Source organism: Choloepus didactylus, chromosome 2, assembly GCF_015220235.1.
Source record: "Choloepus didactylus isolate mChoDid1 chromosome 2, mChoDid1.pri, whole genome shotgun sequence".
NCBI lineage: Eukaryota > Metazoa > Chordata > Mammalia > Pilosa > Megalonychidae > Choloepus > Choloepus didactylus.
This window is the reverse complement of record NC_051308.1, coordinates 193,442,819-193,466,136: the sequence shown is the minus strand read 5'-3', so window position 1 is coordinate 193,466,136 and position 23,318 is coordinate 193,442,819. Positions and strand designations below refer to the sequence as shown.

The 23,318-nt window shown below is 48.2% G+C and overlaps 1 protein-coding gene and 1 pseudogene across 2 annotated transcripts in view; one reads left to right on the top strand and one right to left on the bottom strand.

Annotated features, from left to right (window-relative positions):
• The window catches only part of LOC119528181, a 76,456-nt pseudogene extending 76,158 nt beyond the window's left edge, over positions 1 to 298 (top strand).
• The window catches only part of GLIS1 (GLIS family zinc finger 1), a 280,799-nt gene that overhangs the window by 170,689 nt on the left and 86,792 nt on the right, over positions 1 to 23,318 (bottom strand). The gene's annotated exons all lie outside the window — the stretch shown is intronic.

The following is a 23,318-nucleotide window of genomic DNA, read 5'->3' as shown; positions in this document are numbered from 1 at the left end:
GGGAGAAGGAGAGAGAAAGAAAGAAAAGAAAAGAAAAGAAAAGAAAAGAAAAGAAAAGAAAAGAAAAGAAAAGAAAAAGAGAAAATTCCTGAACCAGAAGAAGAAATTGAGGAAGTAGAAGAAAGTGAAGATGAGGGGGAAGATTCCTGCTCTTGACGGCCTCAGGTGGGCCATAGCTTTTCAGCAGCCAAAACTGGAGAACAGAAAAGATGGAAACCCAGTTCAGGGGAGCCCTCAACATCGCCCATGGATAAAGAAAAGCACATATTTCAGTGATGAAGAAGAACTCAGCGATTAAAATTAATATTTATTATGTAAATATGGTTAAAAATGTCTTAAAGTACAAAGTTCAGTTGGAGACTAAAGATTACTTTTAGAACTTTTAAGCTTAAGAACCCTTGAAACCAAATAGTTTTTACTATAAAATAGTTCACAGGAAATTGAAAAATAATTTTAAATATCATGTTTCTATCTATTGTAGAGCAATAAAAATCAAGATTTGTTAATAACCGTTAATCCTGAAAACAACTAACTTTAATAAGAATAAGAAAACTTAATACTGTTACAGTAATACTACTGTCATCTCAAGAAACAATGTAGATATTTAAAAGTTTTATTTGAGAAGCTCATTATAAAAGCTTTATTCACATCTGATTGGTTTACATGAATCCTTTTGAAACAAATTTAATCTTTAAAACAAAAACTTCATAAAAACTGTGAAAAAAGTTGAATGATTTTTTTGTTATGAAATGTTAATAAAGTTTCCAAGAAAAAAAATGCTATTACATGCGCCTCCTCAACACTCCCTTACTCCCCTTTCCTGCTCATTATTTCTTTGTTGCACTTGTTACCAAGTGACATACTCTATATTTTCCACTGTCTCCGTACTAGAAAATAGGCTCCTGGAAGACAAAGCGTTTGTGCTATTTCATTCACTGATTAATCCCCAGTGTCTAGGGCCATGGCTGGCACATACAATTGCCCGATAACGATAAATGTTTTGCGGAATAAGTGAGTGGATCCTCCTGCCTGCCCCTTTGCCCACCCTCAGTGAGCAGGAGGGCTGGCCAGGGCAGCAGAGGGACCACCGAAAACTCCCTGTCAAACAGCAAGACACTCTGCACACCAGAGCCCTGCAGGAGTAGAAGAAAGGGCCGGGCCATCAGCCGGCATGGCAAGTTGTTTCCTAGTAAGTTTTCTCATGGTCACCACACAAAGAAGGGTATCACCTCCATTTTACTCAAGAGGAAAACTGAATCTCAAAGAAGTAACTTTTATGAGACCCAGAGCCTAGGAGGTGACAGAGCTGGAATCTGAATGTGAGTCTATTTGACGACTTCCGGTTCTCATGCATTCAAAGGTTTACTGTGCAACCATGCCACGCCTGACCCTGCATTAAGGCCTGGGGGGTACACGGTGAACTAGCAAGGCAGTGGAGAGGAGTGTTTTACAGAGGGAACAGCATGTGCAAAGGCCCGGAGGAGAGCAATTTGATCTGGATGGAGATCTGGAAGATGAGGTAGCAAGCGGTCAGCAGGGATCAGATCTTGCAGGGTCTTCCCAGTGAGTCATGTTAGAAAGCTGGAACCACAGGGAAACATGTGCCAAGACCATAGCAAGGTACTATTTTATACATGTGTAATACACAAATGTTATGAAACATAGGAGAAGCTGTGGGGCAAGAGAATCTTTCATGTTGGGGTGCATACAGGTCCAATCACTCAAAACCAGCTGGGCATTCTCTTGCAAAGGTGACTTCACATGCTCTTCAGTCCAGGTGCTCCACACCTCAGTGATACCCAAGGGCAGTGGGTATCAAAGTGGGGTTCAAAGACCACAGAATCAGCAAGTGCCACCATCAGGGCTTTTCCCCCAGAGAGCTAGTTGTTGGACATTTACCGTCACTCCATTGGATATAACCCATAGAAGCTAAAGGTCTTTCGGAGTCCTTAAAAATTTTTAAGACTGTAAAAGGCTATTCTCAGACCAAAACATTTGAGAACCACTGCCCTAGAGAAACCCTGGCATATGTGCACCAGAAAATGTGTATAAGAATATGCATAGCAGCATCATTCATTACAGCCAAAACAAAACAAAACTGGAAACAACCCAAATATCCATCAATTGGAGAGTGAATAACAACGATTGCGGTACAAACAATGGAATGTTATACAGCAGTGAAAATGAATGAACTAGAGACACCTGAAATGACCCACAACATAACGCTGAATTTAAAAAGTGAGTCCCTGAATACAAAATAAAGTTCAAAATCAACTAAAACTCAACATTTTTTGGCTCAGGTACACATATATAAGTGATTAAAAAATAAAAGACTATATTAAAGTAATGGAATGATAAACATAAAATTACCTCTAGTGAGTAGGCAGGGAAAAAAGAAATAGCATATATAAGAATTGGAAAGAAATCAATAAAACTGCTATTATTCACGGATGAATATCAGAAATAAAAAAATCTAAAAATAATTAAAATTAGTAACTGATTTGGCAAGGTCAGTAGATATATGGTGAATATGCAAAAATCAATTGCAAGGGTAAAAGATGATACTGGCTGTGTTTTAAAACTTCAGCTTTTGTATTAGACCAAAGGAAGAGATGTTTATTTGGTGCAAAATCTATCTTTCCTGCAGCACAGTAAATAATTTAACTTGTACAGTCAGTTTATGCAAACACCATAATTACATGGAACTTTGAATCGGGAGTGAGATCTGGTTGGTTTGTACAGGTTAGTGTGAAACCCCAATATATCCCAAAGTAATTTGGGCAGAGAATAAAAATGTATTCGCAAAGTTCTCCTGAGGAACTGGGGGAAAATGTGAAAATACTAAACTTCCCCACCTGGGGAATTACTGATATTCTCACAGGCAATGGGGACTACAAATTTGGTAGGCCGAGACCTCAATCTTGGGGCTTGCCCTTATGAAGCTTGTTATTACAAAGCAGAGGCTAAGCCTACTCATAATTGTGCCTAAGAGTCACCCCCAGAGAACCTCTTTTATTGTTCAGATGTGGCCTCTCTCTGCAAGCCTACTCGGCAGGTAAATTCACTGTTCTCCCTCCTACATGGGACATGACTCCCAGGGGTGTAAATCTCCCTGGCAACGTGGGACATGATTCCTGGGGATGAGCCTGGACCCGGCATCATGGGATTGAGAAAGTCTTCTTGACCAAAAGGGGAAGAGAAATGAAACAAAATAAAGTTTCAGTGGCTGAGAGATTTCAAATGGAGTCCAGAAGTTGTACTGGAGGTTATTCTTATGTGTTATATAGATATCCCACTTTAGTTTTTAGTGTATTGGAATAGCTAGAAGGAAATACCTGAAACAGATGAACTGCAACCCAGTAGTAGCCTTGATTCTTGAAGACTATTGTGTAACTATGTAGCTTACAATGTGTTGACTCTGTGATCGTGAAAACCTTGTGATTCACACTCCCTTTATACAGTGTATAGACAGATGAGTAGAAAAATGGGAACAAAAATTAAATGAATAATAGGGGGGCTAGGAGGACAGGATGTTCTGTGTGTTCTTTACTTGTATTTTTACTTAAAAAAATTTTTTTGGAGTAATGAAAATGTTCAAAAATTGATTGTGGTGATCAATGTACAACTATATGATGGTACTGTGAACAAATGATTGCACACTGTGGATGACTGAAGGGTATGTGAATACATCTCAATAAAACTGAATTTAAAAAATCAATTGCATGCTTATCTGTAATAAACAGAAAAGGAATTTTTTGAGAAATCACTTATGATAACATTGAAAACTATAAAATACCTAGGGTAAATATAAATAAGATATTCAAGACCTCTACATAGAAAACTGCAAAACTTTATTGAAAGAAATTAAAGAACAACAAAAGGAATTAAGGAATATACCATGTTCATGGGTCAAAAGATTCCAATTGTAAAGAAATCAATTCTTCCCAAATTGATCTGGAGATTCAACACAATCCAAATCAAAATCTCAGCAGGTTCTCTTGCACGTGGAAATATTCTAAAATTTTTATTAAAATTCAAAGAGCCAAAAATAGCTGGAGTAATTCCGAAAAAGAACAAAGCAGAAGAATTTCCACTACTATATATCAAGCTTTCTTACAAAACTACAGTAATCAAGACAGTGTGAAATTGGCACAAGGACAGACAACAGACCAATGGAAGAGAGCAGAGAATTCAGAAATGGACCCACTCATCTGACTGCTTTATGGGAAAGGTGGCCCTGCAGAGGAGTGGAGAAAGGACATTGTGTTCAAAAAAAGCTGCTGGCTTTATTAGATTTCTGTATTGCAAAAAAGAAGCTTGAACCCTTCTGCACACTATACACAAAAATCAAAAAGAGATGGATTACTGATCTAAATATGAAATGTAAAACAACAAATCTTTAAGAGGAAAGCATAGGAGTCTATTTCCACAATTTGAGGTAAGCAGAGATTTATTAAATAGGACACAGGAAGCACTAACCATGAAAGTAAAGTTTAATAAAGTAGCCTATTTTGAAACTAAGAGCTTCTACTCATCAAAAGACACCATTATGAGATGGAAAGGGCAGGCCACAGAAAAAGATATTTACAGCCCACATAATAACATAGACTTGAATCTAGAATATATAAAGATCTTCTACACATAAAAAGGCAAATGACCCAATTTTTCAAAAACAGGACTCGAACAGGCACTTCACAAAAGAGAATATTTAAATGGCCAGAAAACGTATGGTGTTTGACATCATTTGTCATCAGAAAAATGCAAGAGCCCCAAAGTATTCCATCTCAGCAAATGGCATCACTTTAACCAGTTACTAAAGTAAATAAACCTGAGACATTCTTGACTCTTCTCTTTATCTTGTATCCCAAATTCAGTCTATTAGCAAAACTCTACTCCACCTTCAAAGTACATCCTGAATTCAATCACTTCCACCACAACCCTCAAGTCTTTCTAGGTCTTCTTTAATGGCCTCCTAATGGGTCTTTAGCTTCTATTTTGCCTCCCTGCAGGCAGTTCTCAAAGAACAACCAGAATGAACTTTTAAAATAATAAATCACTCTTCTACCAAAACCCTCCACGCCTTTCCAGCATGCTTAGGATAAAATCCAAAGTCCTTACCTTGGTCTAGAAGTCCTTGGATGATCTGGCTCCCATCTGGTTTCTCCAAACCCATTTCCTACCTGCCCTCTTGCCACAATGGCTTCCTTGCTATTCTTAGAACACACCGAGCACACTCTAGCTTCATGGTCTATTGCCTTGCCATTCCCCCTGCTGAGAATGTTCTTTTTTTGTCCCTCTCTTCCCCCAGAGCCCTCAACCCCGAACTAATAAAGAACATAAATGCAAGGAAAAAAAAAAAACACACACAGTGAGATGCCACCACAACATGGTGTGCCGTGTTGTACTGGCAAGGACAAGGAGCCATGGGAACTCCCCTACACTGCTGGTGGGAGTGTTAAAACAGTACAACCACTTCAGAAAACTGCTTGGCATTGTATACTAAAGATGAACAGACCCATACCGTAAGGTCCAGCAACTTCATTCCCGCATGCATACCTGAGAGAAGTGCAAGAATATGGACATCATAAAACACATACAGATATATTCATGGCAATGTTACTAACAATGGTCAAAAACTGGAAACAATGTGGTTAAAAGGAGAAATTTTAGGTTGATATGTTAATTGAATAAAAATTTTTAAAAATTACATAGATTGTACAACAAAAACAGTGAACCATATTATAAACGGTAGACTATATTTAATAGTACAATTATAAAAATGTTCTTTCATGAATTACAACAAATGTATCATACTAATGCAAGGTGTTAATAATGGGGTGTTATATGGGAACTCTGTATTTTATGCATGATCTTTCTGTAAGCCCACAAGTTCTCAAACAAACAAAAAAGGTAATTTTTTTAAAACTGGAAACAACCCCCGAATGTTCACCAGCAGTGGAAAGGATAAATTGTAATACTATACATCAATGAAAATGAAGAAATCATAGCTACAGAACACCATGAACGCATTTCAGAAACATAGTGTTAAGTGAAAGAAGCCAGACAAAAGAGAGAACACAACGTACGATCCTAGCTACATGAAGGTCAAAAACAGGCAAAACCCAATCTGTGGTGCTAGAAGTCAGGCTAGTGTCACCTGGGGGAAGGCGGCAGGGAGTGGAGCACAGGAGGGGTCAGGAGAGGGTGGCTGGAGGTGATATTAGTATTAGCTTCACAGTTAGGTTCACATTGTGATATTCATCAACCTACACACCTGTGATCTGTGCATTTTTCTATATACAATATTTATTTCAATTGAAAAAGTATAATCAAAAAGCAACGGAATAATAGAAATAAAACAAAGTAGTGACTACCACTAGAGAAGAGAGCGCGATAAGATGGGGAGAAGTGGAAGGTAAATTTATTATTCTTTTGTTAGTGTTCAAATTCACGGATCGGGTGGTACGTGAGCTCAGAGTGTTTGTGACAATGGCTAGTCAGAGACAGACAAAAACGGACAGGCAGGCACACTCGTGGACCACGGAAGACACTGTGACGTGAACCAGGAATTATGCCAATAATATGCATTTTACACGAAATCTACAAATACATAGAAAGGACCTCACTCCAGGAAGACCTCATTGAAATCAGAAAACCACCCGTCACAGAGGGTCAGAAGACAAGTAAGTGGTAGAGTGCTCTGTCAAAGCTACAGAGAGATAAATAGTATTTTCTTAATTTTTTTCAGCACCTGGAACAAGGTTAGTCTCCAATAAATAATTATCAAATGAAGAGCTGGAGAGACGAACAAATAGGTGAAGCAAAGCATGCCTCAAGATGCTCAAATCTCACCCACTCCATCCACCAGCATTCTCTCCCCAGGCCCGTGTTTATTTTTGGCTGGCACTGGTCTAATTAGCGCAGCCTCTATTAAAACTTCCTTGCCATCCTCTCCCAGGCATCGCACACTGGCCCAGGGAGCCCTAGATGTTGGACCCAATGAGTTAACAATTTCCTTTTAGCCCTATGGCATTTCTAAAATGTTAGTCCGTTTTTTCTTTCATAGCCTGAAAGCTCCTGAGTCTCAGCCATTTAATAGTCCAGTTCTGGGCTGGATCTGTCACCATGACAGTAAAAAATAAAAATTAAAAAAAAGTTTAAGTGCATCGTGTGCTTATAATAAATAGTTTGCACAAAATTATTCATTCCACATATGGGCAGAGCGATGCCTTTAATATGCACATTGTGGAGAGCCCGTAACCGAGGTTGTTACTGGGCTGAACGTGGAAGTCGTTTACTTCTATTAAATAAGGGAAACAAGGTTCTCGTTTTTAAATTAATTCAATGAAAACTATTAAGCAGATGGCCATGAATGCCTCAGTATTTTTTTCAAAACTGATACTAATAAGGGACCCCACTCCTAGCCCTGCCCACTCACTCCCTCCTAAACAAAAACATAAAATTAACCACATAATTTCCAAGTACATTTCCCAGTGTGTTGTTCTGAAACATGTAATGAGGCGGACTATGTAGATGCAGCAAAAATTGAGACCTGAATCCCCGACTGACACTGCCTTCCAGTGGGTTTGGTTGGGGCAGGTGACTGCTGAGTGCCAAGTGGCAGGTAACCGGGGCGCCGTCCTCCCTTTGTTCAGCAGTCAGCTAACAAGGGGGGTGTGCCAGGCCCTGACCTCCACCCAGGGGTTCGAGGAGTGGGAGGGACTCAGGGTGAATGAGACGAATGCAAGTCCCCAGGGTCTTTGGGAGAATGGTGTTCAGCAAGTCCTGATAATGCACCTGCTGTGTGGTAGCTGCTAGAAGGGAAAGACTGCAGGATTTGGAATTAGGAGGGCCTGGCTGGGGGTAAATCAGATATGCCACTTCCTAGCTCCATGGTCTCACCATGTTCATCTGCAAAGTGGGCTGCTCTGTGAATTCAACGTGTTTCTGTGTGTAAAGAACCTAGCACATGCCTGGCACACAGGAGGTGGTCATCAAATGCTGGGCCCTTTTCTCCTCCTTCTGTGCTGGCTTCGTGCAGGGAAGAGTGGGTCCTGTTTGCAGAAGAAAACCAGACCCTCAGAGCAGTAGATGCAGCACGCTATGGGAGCTCAGGGGCAGGGGTTTCCTGGGCTGCTGGCCACTCAGACTAATGCTGACCAGGAAAGGGGGGTGGCAGGGAGATCTGAGGAAGATGAGCCTGATGACACGGCCAAAGGTGAGCCCTAAAGAATCCTGAGATGGATGGGTCATGAGTCCATGTTCACCAGGCCCTGTAACCATCAGGCCCTGGAGGGCAGGGAGAGTTTCTGACTCATCTCTGAGTCCTCAGTGCCCAGCTTGGCTAGGCACAGACCCAAACTCAGTAAACAAATGACCCCTCCATGACATCTTCCATATGTTTCCTGTGATTGAGAAGGGAAGTCATCCTGGATGGAAACCAGGACCCCTATGCCACACAACCTCCTGGCCACCCCCTCTTAAGATGGAGGTCCACAGTGACGTGAAGGGACCTGGACTCCAGAGCTATTCTTTGGATGACACAAGGACCTACCAAGGTCACCAAAAAGGAGGAGGGGATGTGACAGCCTTGGCCATACTACCTCCTGGCCTCGTGGTCCCGAGCAGGTCATTTAACATCGCTGAGCTTCCCCTTCCGTGTCTGCAAATGGGAATGATGAACTTACTCCTGCCTTGTAGAGTTGTCAAGAGGCTTCAAATGAAATCATAGAAAAGAGCCACATGGGCGGCTCACTGCTTCTGTCTGATGTCTCCATCCCTGTTGAGCACCTACAGTGAGCAGGGCCCTGTGCACCCAGGATAGGGTCACACTGCAGGTGAGCCTGCGAGTCCTGAGCACCGCCAAGGGTGGAGGAGGCACAGAGACAAGGAGAGGCTGTGCACACAGTGCCCAGCACAAGTGGGAGCCTTAGATGCTGGGTTCATTGATGGACAGATGGGTGGACACGTGGATGGGAACAAACGGATGAAGGAAGGAGCGGTCAGAATTCAAACCCTTTAGTTTTCAGTTCCCTCTCCTCCCATGGAGGAGGTGTGCTGTACCATGTCCCCAAACACACCCACATTCACAGACATACACATTCTTCCCGTGACCCCTGACAGAAGGAGCCCCAATTCGCACAACCAGCATGTGAGCTCCCACCGTAGTCCAGGCTGCTGCAAACTGAGTCCCTACTCTACGAGGCCCCTGGTTTTGGTGGGCGCAGAAGGGAGGTAAACCAGCATGGCCAACAGAGCTGCAGGGATGAGATGCCAGCCGGAGACAGCAAACCTACAGGCCACAGGTTCCAGAACACCTGGACAGAGGCCATGGAGCAGCAGCTCAGCACATGCTGAGTCCCGCAGCAAGGTACGCTTCGACCCCGGCTGGAGGTGAGGGTCAGGAAGGTCTGCAGGCGTCAGATACACCTCTGTAAAATGGGGACAATATTCCCTGCCTGTCCCATGGGCTTGTCAGATCAAACATGGAGGGGGATCAGTCAGCTCTGGTGAGTACAAGGTGCCATGACCATCATCTCCTCACTCTCTGACCTCACTCCTTTCAGCTGCTAGAATCTGGTGCCCATCCCAGGCAACGAAACATTTCTGGAAGAGGGAGGATGTAAGTTGGGCCTTGAGTGGTGGGTAGGATTCAACAAGGAGAGAATTAGAGAAGGCATTGCAGAAGGCCCAGAGTGAATCAGTAGGAAGGTGAACTCAGAGAAAAGGCTACACATGGTGACAGACAGGTTCTCCAATCTGGACAGGGGATGGCTAAGCCGGGGAGGCAGAGAGCTTGATGGGGGGGGGGGGGGCTCCAGGTGAGGACAGTCAGACCCACTGCCACTCCCTCAACGTCAATTTCCTCTCCAACCCTGGTGGGATTGCAATGCTGGCTAACGCCAGCCCACTGACCCAGCTCCATGGGCTGTCCCCACCACCACTACCATGCTGGGGCTCTGTCCACAGAGGAATGCAAACCCCAGCTGGATGGATAGCGTTGGGCTGACCATGGACAGGGCCAGTCCAGGGTCATAGGTCAGATGACCAATAGCCAGGAACATCATCTGGTTTTAATTCCCATTGCCAGCCCCAGTTGAACCCTCCTCCCTACTGGGAGCAGTGCCTGTAATCAAGCTTGCATCGTGGTCCAAAGACCCCTGCCCACGTCTCTTTCCTTTCCACTCTCTGTCTCTGTCTTTCTTTCTGGAAGTCTCTGTGTCCTCTCTTTCAGTCTCTTTCTTCCAGTTACTTTCTCATTTCTCTCTCTTTCTCTCCCCCTCCCCCCTTCTCAATCTCAGTGTCTCTCTTTTTGACCTGTATCTCTCTCTCCTCTTATTTTTCTCTCTCCTTCCCCTCGTGCCCCCCACCATCTTCCTATCTGTCTTCCCAATTCCCCTATGAGGCCTTGCTTCCCGCCAGCACAGGTGTGCCTGCAGATGTTTTATCCAGGGAGACACTGCTTGTAACTATGGAGAGAGTATCAGGGTGAGAGAGACATCCCTGTTGAAAGGGGGTGTGACCCCAAACCCAGCTGTAACCCAGGCTCCAGGCTGGGGGTGAACAAGTTCCTGCCAGACCCCACACTGACAGTGCACCAGCCCCCATCCCCCTTTGCCACACCCTGACTCTGCCTTGGCCCCAACCCTTCCAGCTGCCAGCAGTGGGCAAGGAGGAAAGAGGGCACCCAAGGGAGAGGTCTCTACCCAGACCGGGCCCTGCCAAACCTGCCATGGGGCCACTGGTTTAGTTTTACTCGCCAAGTACTGCCGCCCCTGCCACAGGGCAGAAGCAGGGGCTGGGTGAGGAACAGCCCCAAATCCCACTCGGCTTGGGACTGAGACCAAGGCACGCAAGACACCTCAGCTCAGTGATGCACGTGTGGGCCTGGCACCTTACAACTTCTGAAGTCCTGACACACCCATCCGTCCATTCATTCATTCAACAAGTATTTCCTGAGCACTCTTACGTTCCAGGCACTGTTCTAGATGCTGTGGATAGAGCTGTGAGCAAGACAAAATTCCTTGCTTGTGTGCAAGCTGACATTCTAGGGGAGGAGACAGATAACAAACACCACACAATTAGAATAGAGGATGTGAATGAAAGAGTTGCTGTTTGTTGGGAGCGGAGCAGGCCTGGGGGCAAGAATATCTCCAGCCCTGCTTTGAACTCCTGGAATCTGGGGGACTGACTGGGCATCCACTTGGAGATCCAGGGTAGGCAGGGAGATACGCAAGTCTGCTTCCAGGAGCAGGTCAGGGTTGGCCATATAAATTCAAGAGTCATCAACAGATGGATGTTATTCAAAGCCACGAGCCTGGATGAGATCACCCAGAGAATGAGAAAGGTCAGGAAGCTGCGGCAGAACCGGGAAAGGGGTCTGAGAAGCAGCAGAGAAGTGGGGAAAGCAGGCGAGGGGAGGGGGAGTCCCTGGAAGCCAGGGGATGAAGATGCATCAGCGAGGAGGGGAGTGAGCTCCAGGCAAACTGGCTGATGGGTCGGAGAGACACGGAGAAACTGTCGTGATTCAGCAACACAGAGGCCCTCACTGGTGACCTTCAAGAGGGCCCAGGGTGGGTTCAGAAGAGAAGGGGAAGAGAGAGATTATGGACAGAAAGGGTAATCCATTTTTGAAGGTACTTTTGCTCTAATAGGGAGGAGATAAATGAAGGCGGTATCTGAAGAGGGAAGTGGGTCAAGAGAAGTTTGTTTTGTTTTTTAACTTGATAGAAATAACAGCTTGCTTGTGTGGAGGTGGAAATGACTCAGCAGAAAAGGAAAAGCTGACGATGCAGGAGCAGGGCAAACCACTGGAGCTGTGTCCTTGGGCAGGTGAGGGGGACCCCTAGTGCACTCATTTGACACTCAAGCTCCACTCCCCCAACCCCCACAAGGCTGGAGGGGGCGTCCTGTCCTCACTTTTCAGATGAGGAAACTGAGGCCGAGACCTGCTAACCTGCACCTCCAAATCAGGCACCCAGGAATTTCCTTCCTCAACGGTCACCCCTACTTAAAAATCTCCTGTGCCTACCCCCCAACCCCCAGAATCTGCGTTTTAACCAGCTCATTAAATGTATCTTACGCACACTAAAGTCTGACAACCACTGCTCTCGACCAGCAGTCACCAAACATTTTTGGATCTCATCTCCCTATCAGCATGTATTCATTTATAAATTATAGGCATATACTCCTCTTCTTCTAATTCATATATTACCAAGCACTCTACCACTTGTTAGGGGTGTGTTCTTGAGTGAGTTGCCCGAGTAACCCCTCTGTGCCTCAGTTTCCTCATCTGTAAAAAGGGAGATTATAAGCGCACCTCCCTCACAGTGGAAATCAAATGAGTTTGAAACAAATGAAGGCTTCAGAACGGTGCCTGGCACCTAGCAAGGATGTAGAGGTGGCAGCTCTCAGCATCGTTAGCAGGACATCAAAAGTGAGATGTATCATAAATACAAATTATGTTCTAATAGTTCTTCCCCCCACCCTATAGATGGTCTTGCCACCCCACCTTAGCAATCGCTGGTTCAGGGCAAAGTCCTCAAGGACAAGGTTCCTATCTCTCTTAGGCATCCTTGTATTTCCAATGCGGAAGGCCTGGAACACAGTGGGCAGACAATCAACTTCTGCCCAAGTAAAGAACCACCATCTGTTGAGGTCCAACATGCTGCCCATCACTTAATCTTTGCAACAACTACTGAGGCACATCAGCATTCCTCTTTACAATGAGAGAAAGGCAGGCTCTGTCCAAGGCTATAGGGCAAGCAAAGGCAGAGCTGGGGGACAAACCCAGTTGCTGGAGGCCTAGACCTGTGGCCAGTGGCTTTTCCTCATCACCAGGGGTTCAGCCAGAATACAAAGCTGGGCCCAGACTGCTTGGGGAGGGTGGGCCGGGGTTGACTCTGAAGCCTGATTGTTCACCTTCTCCCAGAAGAAGGGAGGAAGACCTGGGCAAAACAACAACTACACACACTTCTCTAATTAGCAATATACCGAAGGAAACAAACCAGGTGCAGACAGGAAAGGTGAGAGCAGAAGAGACCCCAACCTGACATCCCCAACCACTCTGCACCCTCGCCCAAAGGAGCCCGTCCTAAGCCAGAGAAGTGCATTGCCATCCGGGCGTCTGCACCTTCCCTTCACCTCACGCCTCCCTCCCAGCCAAGCCGCGGATCAGCCGGCGAGGCCGCACTAACGGTTTTCTGAAATGTCACCAAGAACAAAGCTCCCCTTTCTGCCAACCCCTAGTATTTACAAGCAAGCACAAATCTGTGAGAAAATTCAATTGAACGCAGATGGCAGGAAATTCCTCTAAAATGACAGTGGCCAAATTCAAACCACAAGACATGAAAATAACCCAGCATACTAGATGTGAAGAACATATCTTATAGACTTCTCCTCGTGCGATTTGCAATCTGTGATTGATTACCAGGAAGACAGACTGCAGATTTATTGGACTTCTGTAGAACACGGATTCCATTTGCAACAATTAAACCTTCCGTGGTTGAGAAAGGGGTCGGCGGGGGCTAGAGGGAGATGGTGAAGTGAAGGAATGTGGTGAGAGTCCGATAAAGGCTGAAGAGAGCACTCGCAGGGCCAGGGGTCTGTCTGGCTCAGGTCCGAGCATGGGAGCAGGGGTTGGGGGTGGGCTGGTGCAGCTGAAACCCCGGGATGTGCCACTGGGTTGGAGGACCAGCTGTGAGACAATGAGTCAGGGAGCAGAGGCAAGGCAAGCTGACGAGCTTCTGATGCAACGGGGACATGCAAATCTGCCACCCCTCTGATTACACGTGGCCAGACTAGAGCTCTGAGTGGATCTTCATATAGCAGGGATCCAGGAGGTGCTAATGGGATCAGGGAGCTAAGGGACAGCAATGCTGCCACTTCCCTTGCCCCTGACAAGGCAGACATCACTAAGAGATCACACCATCTCTTTCCTGCTAAGCTTAGCATCCTCTTCAACACAATTTTACAGATGGCCCTGCAAGTGACTAAAGACAAGATGAGACAGGGAACATATTTGCCACCCTGGGCATTGGAGGGCCTCGAGGTGTGCCAGTGGCTGCAGCACTGGAGGTGTGCTCTGTGTTGAAGGAAACAGGTAGGTGGGCATTCAGCTCTTCATGATTTAGGTGCATGCTAATAAGCTAGAGGCTCAGCTGTGTGTAATGGGGTCAGTAGTTGAGGTGTGTGCTAATAGATCAGAGATTCAAATCTCTGTAATAGAGCTAAGTTTCTTTACCAACTGGTTGACACCTTGCTTCTGTGAAATTCTCCCTCCCAGTCCTGTGAGAGGCTCAGATCCCTCGGAGGAAGACAGGGGGATGGGATTAAAGATGGCCACCAATTCTTCACCACTCCTCCCATAAACAGGTGGGTCCTGGGTCCCCCCCCACCCTCCCTTGAATCTGTGTGGCCTGTGACTGCTTTGACAAACGGAACACCATGGAAGTGACGCTGTGCCTGTTTCTGGGCCTGTCTTTATAAGGATTGGCAGCTCTCCCCTTGGTCTCTTGGAGCCCTGAGTGGCTGCATACAGAGTCTGGCTACCCTCCTGGAGACAGCCCAGGGGGACTACACAGAGAAGGAGAAGGGCCCAGCCAAGCCCAGCCTTCCAGCCACCCCCACCCATGGCTGGCATATGGGTGAATCTATCATGGAGTCTCCAACCAGACCAGTAGCAGCCAAACACCACCACAGTGACCCCAGTCAGTGTCACAAAGGATCACCCAGGAGAGCCCTACCCTGAAGTCCTGACCCACAGGACTGTGAGACTTAGTGAAATGTTTGGTGACTAAAGCCACTAAGTTTCTTACATGGGTTACCCACCCCTGCCCCCTCTTCCCATCCTCACCATTGCCTCCCTTCCAGCTCGTCACCCTGGCCTGGGCTCCCCGCTTCCGATGCAATCCCAACTAACCACACTCTCCCCTGACTAAGCTGAGCCTCTGATTGTGCCCGAAATGGCACTCCAGGCCACCTCACCCACACTTCCCTCCCCATCCCTGGGCTCCAGCCGCACCAGCTACTCACCATTCCCCAGTTGCCGAAAGGCCCCCGTGGCTCCTTCCTCTGACAAACAGGGACCCACCCAGAGTAGGCATGAAGAGGATGACTATTGAAATGAACAGGTGGGGAGGTTAGGGAGGCATCCTAGACAGGAGGAAGGCATGTAGAGGACCAGAGACAGCACCGAGGAGCAAATGGGGCCACTGGCTGACTCTGAGCCATGCAACCCCTGCCGGTTCCCCAACTGCGAATGGAGATCACAGCAGGGTGAATGTGGTGAGCACCTGGCACAACGAAGTGTTTAGTGATGCTCAGTAAATACTATTTGGAGCATCAGGGGCGCACTGGAGGATGGCCCTGGGTCCTGAAGGCCTCTTGGGGCTGTGACTGTGGAGAAAGCCTCTGGAAGGCAGGGAGGTCCAGGAAAATGGAGGAAGCACTGCCAAAGCACCAGCCAGTGGCCAGAGCCTAGGTGTGGCTGTCACACTCCAAGAGGGAAGACTCGGGGACTGTAACCAGGGAAAAAGCAGGTAGAGAAACTCTTGAGGACACCTATTTCGGCTCAGCACAGAGGAGAGCTGTCCAGCACTGGGCTGGGCTGATTGGAGAGGTAGTGAGCTGCCCACTACAGGGCATTCAGCAACTGGGGAGTCTCTTAGAATAGAGGATGTCAAGGCTGGTGGGTCTTGCAATCTCCTTCATTGTGCATGTGGGGAAACTGAGGCTCTTGGAAGCAAAAGGAGTTCCTCAAGTCCCATGGGAGTTGGTGACAGACAAGACGTGCACCCAGGTTTCCCTACTCCCAGGCAGGGCACCTCAGCACAGGCCCTCCTCAGCCGATCTAGATGTTGCATTTATGATGGGCTCAGCCTGTAGGCAAACTCCACCCCCCCCACCTCCCCCATGTCCCCTACTGCTGCTAAATCCTATCCCCAAGGCTCTGCAGCACTGAGAAGGGTTAAGGGCCCGAGCACACCACTCACAAGCTGTGCCACCCTGGGAAAGTTGTTCCAACTACTTTACTCATCAGTAGGGTGGGAATAATATTAGGTCCCATCTCAAAGGGCTTTGGGGGATTAATGAGATAAAAGATAAAAAGCACTTAGAACCGGTCCAGAATATTTTAAGGGTCAATAGATGTCACCTGCCAACATTTTTTCCACCATTTGAGGCACCTGCAATAGGAAAGACCCAGCCTCTGCCCTCTTAGAGCCCCTTTTTCGCTTCACCTAAAATGTGCGGCTTGGCTAAGTGACTGCAAAGGTCCTGGCCAGCTCACAAGTGCTGCTTCTTGACTCGGGGCTTTCCCAGACACCGTCTGAGTTGAGGAGCCATCTCATTAGCACACAGAGGCCTCACGCCTTTTCCGGACACCTCAAGTGGAGGAACATCCGAAAGGCATTAGGGCCACACTTAGGGGAGGCCAGGGATTGGCTGCCTCATTTCTATCTTCCAGACCTCTGGCAAGGTCTTTCCTGGCTCACTTCACCACCCCCTACCCATGGCGCTCTCATCCCCAAGCCTCCTCCCTTCTCAGCCAGGAAGGGGCTGGATGGAGCAAGGAGAGTGGACACTCATTCAGCACCTACCATGTGCCGAGCAGGTGCCAGGCCCTTCACCTACGTAATCTCACCTAATTGTCACAGCACTCAGAGATGGGGATCGCATGCCCCACTTGTACTGGAGGAAGCCAGCTCAGAGAGGGGACATCGTCCCTGGTCACACCAGTAAGTGCAGAAAAGAGGCTCGAGTCCAACCCTCAGGTCCTTCTTAAGGACCCTAGACTGAGGAAGGGTGGAGGAGGGAGAGAACTTGGACCATCGTCCTAGCTGAACCTGACCTCTGGCCTGGGGGAGGAGGACGGGGAGAGCCTGGGTCCAGCCTGGAGTGGGGTGGGGAGAGGAGAATAGAGAGGGACAGGGGCGGCGTGTAGACTCAGACCCCTGAGTCACAGCCTGGACATTCCTCCGTCTCATTTTCTCATCTGGCTGGCTGGGGAACGGGGGGGTACTCTGTGATGCTCAGATTTACAGAAATGCGTCCCCCCGGGGCTCAGTGGGAGGAGAGACTACAAAGAGAGCAGTGGGTCACTGCAAATCAAAGCACAGTCCACCAGCCCTGAGCCTCCTCTCCCAGCTGGGCAGGCCTGACCATGGTCCGCAGCCATGGCGGGGTTCTCTAAGGAGGCAGCCGTGCAGGCTGGAATGTGCACTGGCAGGCACATGTCTGAACTGTGGTCCACCACCCCACACCCCCATCCATGGAGCGGCCTTGGCAAGTTCTTTACAACAACACCACCCCACAGGGTTGCAGGATTGAGTGAGGAAATGTGTATGTGTATTTACGCATATGTCCAACACCACCTGACTCACGGAACACAATTGGGAGAAGGTGCAGAGTGAAAGATGCTAACACTTTTAGGGGATGAGGGACACAGAGAGGCTGGAGTCCCTGCCTGGTAGGAAGACTAGTAAGCAAGTGGTTGGTGACAGAGTTGTCTGAGGACTGCGGGAGCCCAGCAAAGGCCCCTTGCCCAGCTAAGGCAACCAGGGAAGGCTTCCTAAAGGAGGGGGCATTTGAGCTGGGCAGGAGGATGGTGGGTGGAAAGACTGAGTCAGGCAGTGCATTTGGGGTGAAGGGGACAAAAGAGGGGTTGAAAAAGCAGGCTGGAACCATCATGGATAAGTTGGGTGCCCGTCCATGCATTTGGGCTTTGTCCTGCAACAAAATCCTCAATAAAAAAAAAAAAAAAAAAAACAAAAACCTAATTTGCTTTCATCATAAACAACCCCCCAACCCCAACATTGAAAACAACCCCCAAAATATCTGGAATGACGTTAAAGCAGAAGAGCCGAGAAGGACATGATCAAGTTTCCGAGCTACTGAGAAACATGAAAGACCTTCGGATTCGAGGAGGCTTGGGGAAGGTCACCTCTCAAGCAGAAGCCAGCCCAAGGCTCCTTCTCCCCATTGCTGCCCTCATGGTCTCCATTCTGCCCCCTCTATGGGGAAGCCCCAGAGATCTGCCCTAATGGGCGGACACAACACTCAGTATCAGGAATTACATTGGGGTGGGGGATCCAGGTACCACCCGGCCATTTGAGGGCCCAGTGAAGGGTCATTCAGCCCAGGGCTGTACCTCAGGGGAGACAAACTCCTGTCCTGATTCCTCAGCGGGCTGTGCATCTCCAGAGCACAAAGAGTGGATCAGTGTGGGGAAGGATGAAGAGCCCCGTGAGGCAGACCCCGGGGAGTGAGCTTCCTGTCACTGGAGGTATGTAATCAGCTGGCTGAGCTGCCGCTGCTACAAAAACTGTCCTGTGTGGAAGGCTTCCCTGGAAAATGAAGACCCCCAAAGCCCCCATTCTATCACTTAAGTCCCAGCCTCATTGAGCTAGAAGCCACTGGAATTCTCAGGGCCTCCGATTTTCATTTGTCAAACGGGATGTTCATTCCTGGATGGTGTGCCGTATGCAGAGCCCTCGTGAAGGCCCAGTGAGAGTGTGGACGTGAGAGCACTTTGCAAAGTACAAAGCACTATAAAAATGTGCGGCATTATTATCATTTGAAACAGGCTTTCAGATGAGTAGGCCCCACAGGCCCCAAGAGAAATGCATCCTTTGCCTTCTATTGGAACCATGTGTTTCCAATGAGGTAATGGATGAGAAAGCACTTTGTAGAATGTAAATCTCTCCACAAATGGTAGTTGTTATCATTGCCATTATTATGATGATGATGATGATGATGGTGATGATGATGATTGCTATTCTCCCATCTCCTGCCGTGGGGACCTCAATTGGCCAAAAATAATCAACCTGTGGATCCTGAAGACAGACCTGTCAAGTGTGGGGCCATTAGATTCTGGGTTTGGAGGCAGCTGGGGAGGTGGTTTCTGGCAGACCTGTACAGAAGGGTCCAGAATGGCCTCCACATCTCCATCAGATACCCCTTAGGTACCCCAGTTTCAGCCAAGCCAAGCTGATGTTCCCTCCCATCACCCCCACCAAGTCTGCTCCTGGTCCTCCATTCCAGATACCCAGGACATCGCCCTAGACTCCTCCCTCTGCCCCACTCCCCACATCCAATCAGTCACCAATCTTAACACCGATAACCACTGCGTCTACTGAGCACCACACAGATGCCAAGGGTGCGCTAAGCCTTGCAGAGGCTGTCTCCCCAATCACGCCACGGCCCAATGGAACAAGCACTGCTAATGTCCCCATTTTACAGATGAGGAAACAGAGGCACTGATAGGGTAAGTAACCTGCTTGAGGTAACACAGCTGCGAGTGCTGGAGTCAGGACTTGAACTCAGGCAATCCGGAGCCAAAGAACCACCTCTTCCGTCTCCCAGATTTGTCTCACATCCCTCCACCCTGCTCTGGGACCACTACCACCACCCCCTCTCACCTCAGTCTACATGACCACCAGGCCTCCCATTTTGTCCCCTTGGTCTGCTCCAACACTCAGGGTGAGCTCCTTCAGGGCTCGGACTTGTCTAAATTCTAAATTCTGGCATGAGGCTGGTACAGAGCAGGCCTTGGTGAGTACTGAGTACACAGAACCAAACCAAATCCACTCTGGAGGCCTGGGGGCTGCTGAGACTGCTGAGGGGGCCACAGGCAGTGAGTGGATGGCTCCTGGGTACCAGGCAATGGGCTGCGTGTTTCCCATGTATCTCATTTCATCCTTACAAGGTATAGACACCTGTGCCACCCTACAGCTCAAGGCTCCTTCTGCTCCACCAGCTGGAGATTTCCCCATCTGACCAGAGAGGTGAGCAATGAGCCCGATTTCAGATGGAAAGAATCACCTCACTGTCCTTCATTGCTCTGTGCCTCAGTTTCCCCATCTGTCCTGTGAGGCTACCCTTCTTGGCAGGATGGCTGGGGCAGCTAGAGGAGTTCACGTCAGTGAATCGTTGGCCCAGCTCTGGCACATAGCTGGAGCTCAAGAAACGCTGGCTGCCCACACTCCACGGAGGTCCCTCTCAGAGGAGGGTGCCAGAGCCAGGGGTCAGGAGGTCAAAGCATTCTGGGGCTGAGCTATGGCTCCCACTGGGCAAGCAGCCAGGCAGCCCGGGGCCTAAGCTTTAAAAGGAACTGTGATTTATGGGCTCACATGGGGAAAGCCCCCTCTGACATGGCTCTGGATACCTCATAAAGAAGGGGAGAGCAGCAAAAGATTAGCCAGATGGGTCCATTCCGGGATTCCCCTCCCTTGTCACCCACTTCCCTTGTGCCTTCTCCTGTTCCACTAATTGGGCACCCTGAGTGTTGGAGCACCCTGAGTGTTGGAGCAGACCAAGGGGACAAAATAGGAGGCCTGGTGGTCATGTAGAAAAAAGAGGAACAACCCAGAACCTGCTCATCATGGAGTCTGGAATAACCCTGACAGTCATGAGGTTCCATTCCAGGGGAGACTCAGCAGCACCAGAGATTCTGGTGCCCCCTATCCTGGAGGACGTTGAAGCTACACTGCTCCTGCCAGCCCCTAGCCTAGAGCAACCCACCTCCCACATTGCCCCGTCCAGGAAGCACTCTTTGGTATTTCCTATATGGAAGCAGGGCCAGAGGCTGGTGTGCTTCTGACTATTGTTCAGAACCTGCACATGGCTGTGCCCATGAAACATTTATCAAAAGGACAAATGCTCTGCATTTGGAGAGTTCGAATAGAGCACTTGCCCTCCAATGTCACATATGTAAATAGCAACAATAGTAATGAAAACTACTGAGCATTCTCTATGTGCAGGCAAAGTTTGGAGCAGTTTATGCACATTATTCCTCATTCACTTAATGCATGACTATTGAGCACCTACTATATGTCAGGCACCATTCTAGGTGCTGGGGCTAGAGCAGTAAGAGAAAATTCTAGTAGGGGGCACAGACGGTAACCAAATAAATAGCCCAAATAGGGTGTCAGGTGGTGATGCTGGCTGCTGAGAAAAAGAAAGCAGGGAAGAGAGATGGAGAATGCTGGGGGGTGTCATTTTAAATAAGTGGTTCAGGGAAGACACCAATGAACTGACAGTGAGCAAAGACCAGAGGAGGGAAGGAGCAAGCCAGGAACTTAACTGGGGAAGAGAGTCCAGGCAGAAGGCCCAGCAAGCGCAAAGGCCCTGACACAAGAGTGGGGCTGTCAGATGTTGCAGGAAGCTGCAGACCATTTTAAGGACTGTGGCTTTTAACCTATGTGAGATGGGAGATGCTGGAGGGTTCAGAGCACAGAATAGATGTCACTGAGCTTTATATTTTAACAACTTAGCGTTTGCAGGGGACTAAGAATAGAAGCAGAGAGGCCAGATAGGATGCAAGTGCATTAACGCAAGTGGGAATGATGGTGGCTCGGGCCAGGAGAGCAGGGACATGATAACAAGCTATATTGCAAAGGACAACCAACAAGATTTGGTTTAAATATGGGGTGTGGGAGAGAAGAGACAAGAGGAGTGACTCCAAGGCTTTAGGCCTGAGCAACTAGTGCGACGCTATCTTTCCAAAAAGGGGGACGACCCAGGAAGAGCAGATTTGGAGGGAGGTGTCAGGTTTGGCTTCGGGCTTGGTAAGTTTGAGGTGTCTATTAGTCATCCAGCTGGAAAATATCATTCAGGATTCACCCGCAGAGCGTGGGTGAGATCACCAAGACAGTGAGTGAAGGCAGCGATGAGAAGAAGTTCTGGGCAGAACCCTGGGTACACGAATGTTCAGACGTTGGGAAGAGGAGGGGGAACCAGCAAAGGTGAGTGAGAAGGAGCCCCCAGGGAGGTAGGAGGAGAACACAAGGTGTCCTCACAGCACATGAAGGAGCGTTCAGGAAGGACCTGAGTGAGCAACTGCTGTCAGATGCTGCTGGCAGGTCTAATAGGAAGAGGCCTGGGAACTGACCCCTGGATCCTGAAAGGTGGAGGACACTGGGGACCTTAATATTGGTGGCAAGATAGGAGGGAGAACCTGAGCAGAGCGGATCAAGAGAGAACGGGAAGAGGGGAAGTGGGTATTAACTCACTTACTCCTCACAAGAGTCCTAGGAGGTCAGTTATGACTTTTCTCATTGTCACAAATTTTAAAAAGAAGAAAACCCAGGAAAGGCACGAGAGCAGGCTAACGGGCATGCCCAAGGAAGCGGTGGAGCCAGCTCTGACCTGTGCAGGCTGGCACTAGGTGCTCTGCCTGAACCACAGCACCCCACTGTCTCTCACTGTGATGGGGTCCTGTGGCCTTGACTGCAGACTTCAGGAGGACATCCAGTGGATTGGACACTGCTGAGACAGGCTCCTGATCAACCACCGACTTGGGACCCCCAAAGCCCATAGACTGACAAGGAGCCCAGGTACTGTGGGCAGCACCCGAGTCTCTTGAGGGACCGGCCCCACCACCTCCTTAGCCTCATCTTCTATCCCACCTCCCAGCCACTTCAGTCATTCCTGGAGGTCCAAACCCAGTTCTGGAAAATGTAAAGCCCAGGTTCTTTTCCCCAAAGCCACCAGAAACACAACAGAGAGAGACCCTGAGCCCAGACAAGCCCCTGGATGGTGGAAATAATCACATCCACCCCCCACACCCTTCAACAGCACTTGACCTACCCCCTTCCCATCTGCTGGTCTTTGGGTCGGGCCTGGGGAGCCAGCAGGGCAGGCGTGGTGGAGTCAAACTCTGCCTGGCCTCCAAAATCTCCATGCACATCTCACCCACCTCACCTCTCCCTGCAGGCTCAGCCAGCCCCAGAGCCAGGGACCAGCCCTCTCCCGACACGACCTTGTGGCCTAGTATTTCCTTTGTCAGGAGAGCACATCGCCTCCTTCCATGGAGCTGATGAACATTTACTGTGTTGCTCATACCTCCCACTACCTCATTCATTCGTTCATTCACTCAATTGCCATGAAGCTCCTCTCCCCTCGTGTCTTGTTTCGAGGCTCGATGTTTCACAGGGAAAATGTGGGTACTGATAATGTATACTTCTTAGGACTATCATGAGGATAAAGGAGGTTAATGAGGCTAAAAGAACTCTGGAAACTGTAAAGCATTGTGCAGCAGAGTCTGACGTCCCCAGGGCCTCCCATGCCAGCCCAGCGGCACCTGCCCACCTACAGTGGAACTCAGTCCACTCTTTCTTAAACTGTTATTATTAATTAAAGAAGTTGTAGGTTTACAGAAAATTCAAGGATAAAACATAGAGTTCCCATATACCATCAATCCAAATAGGAACTCTGTGCAATTTAAGCAGTAACTCCCTATAATTAGAATTTGCTTATTCTAATTATTTTAAATCAGAGAGAGCATACAATATTTATCCTTCTGGGCCTGGCTTATTTTA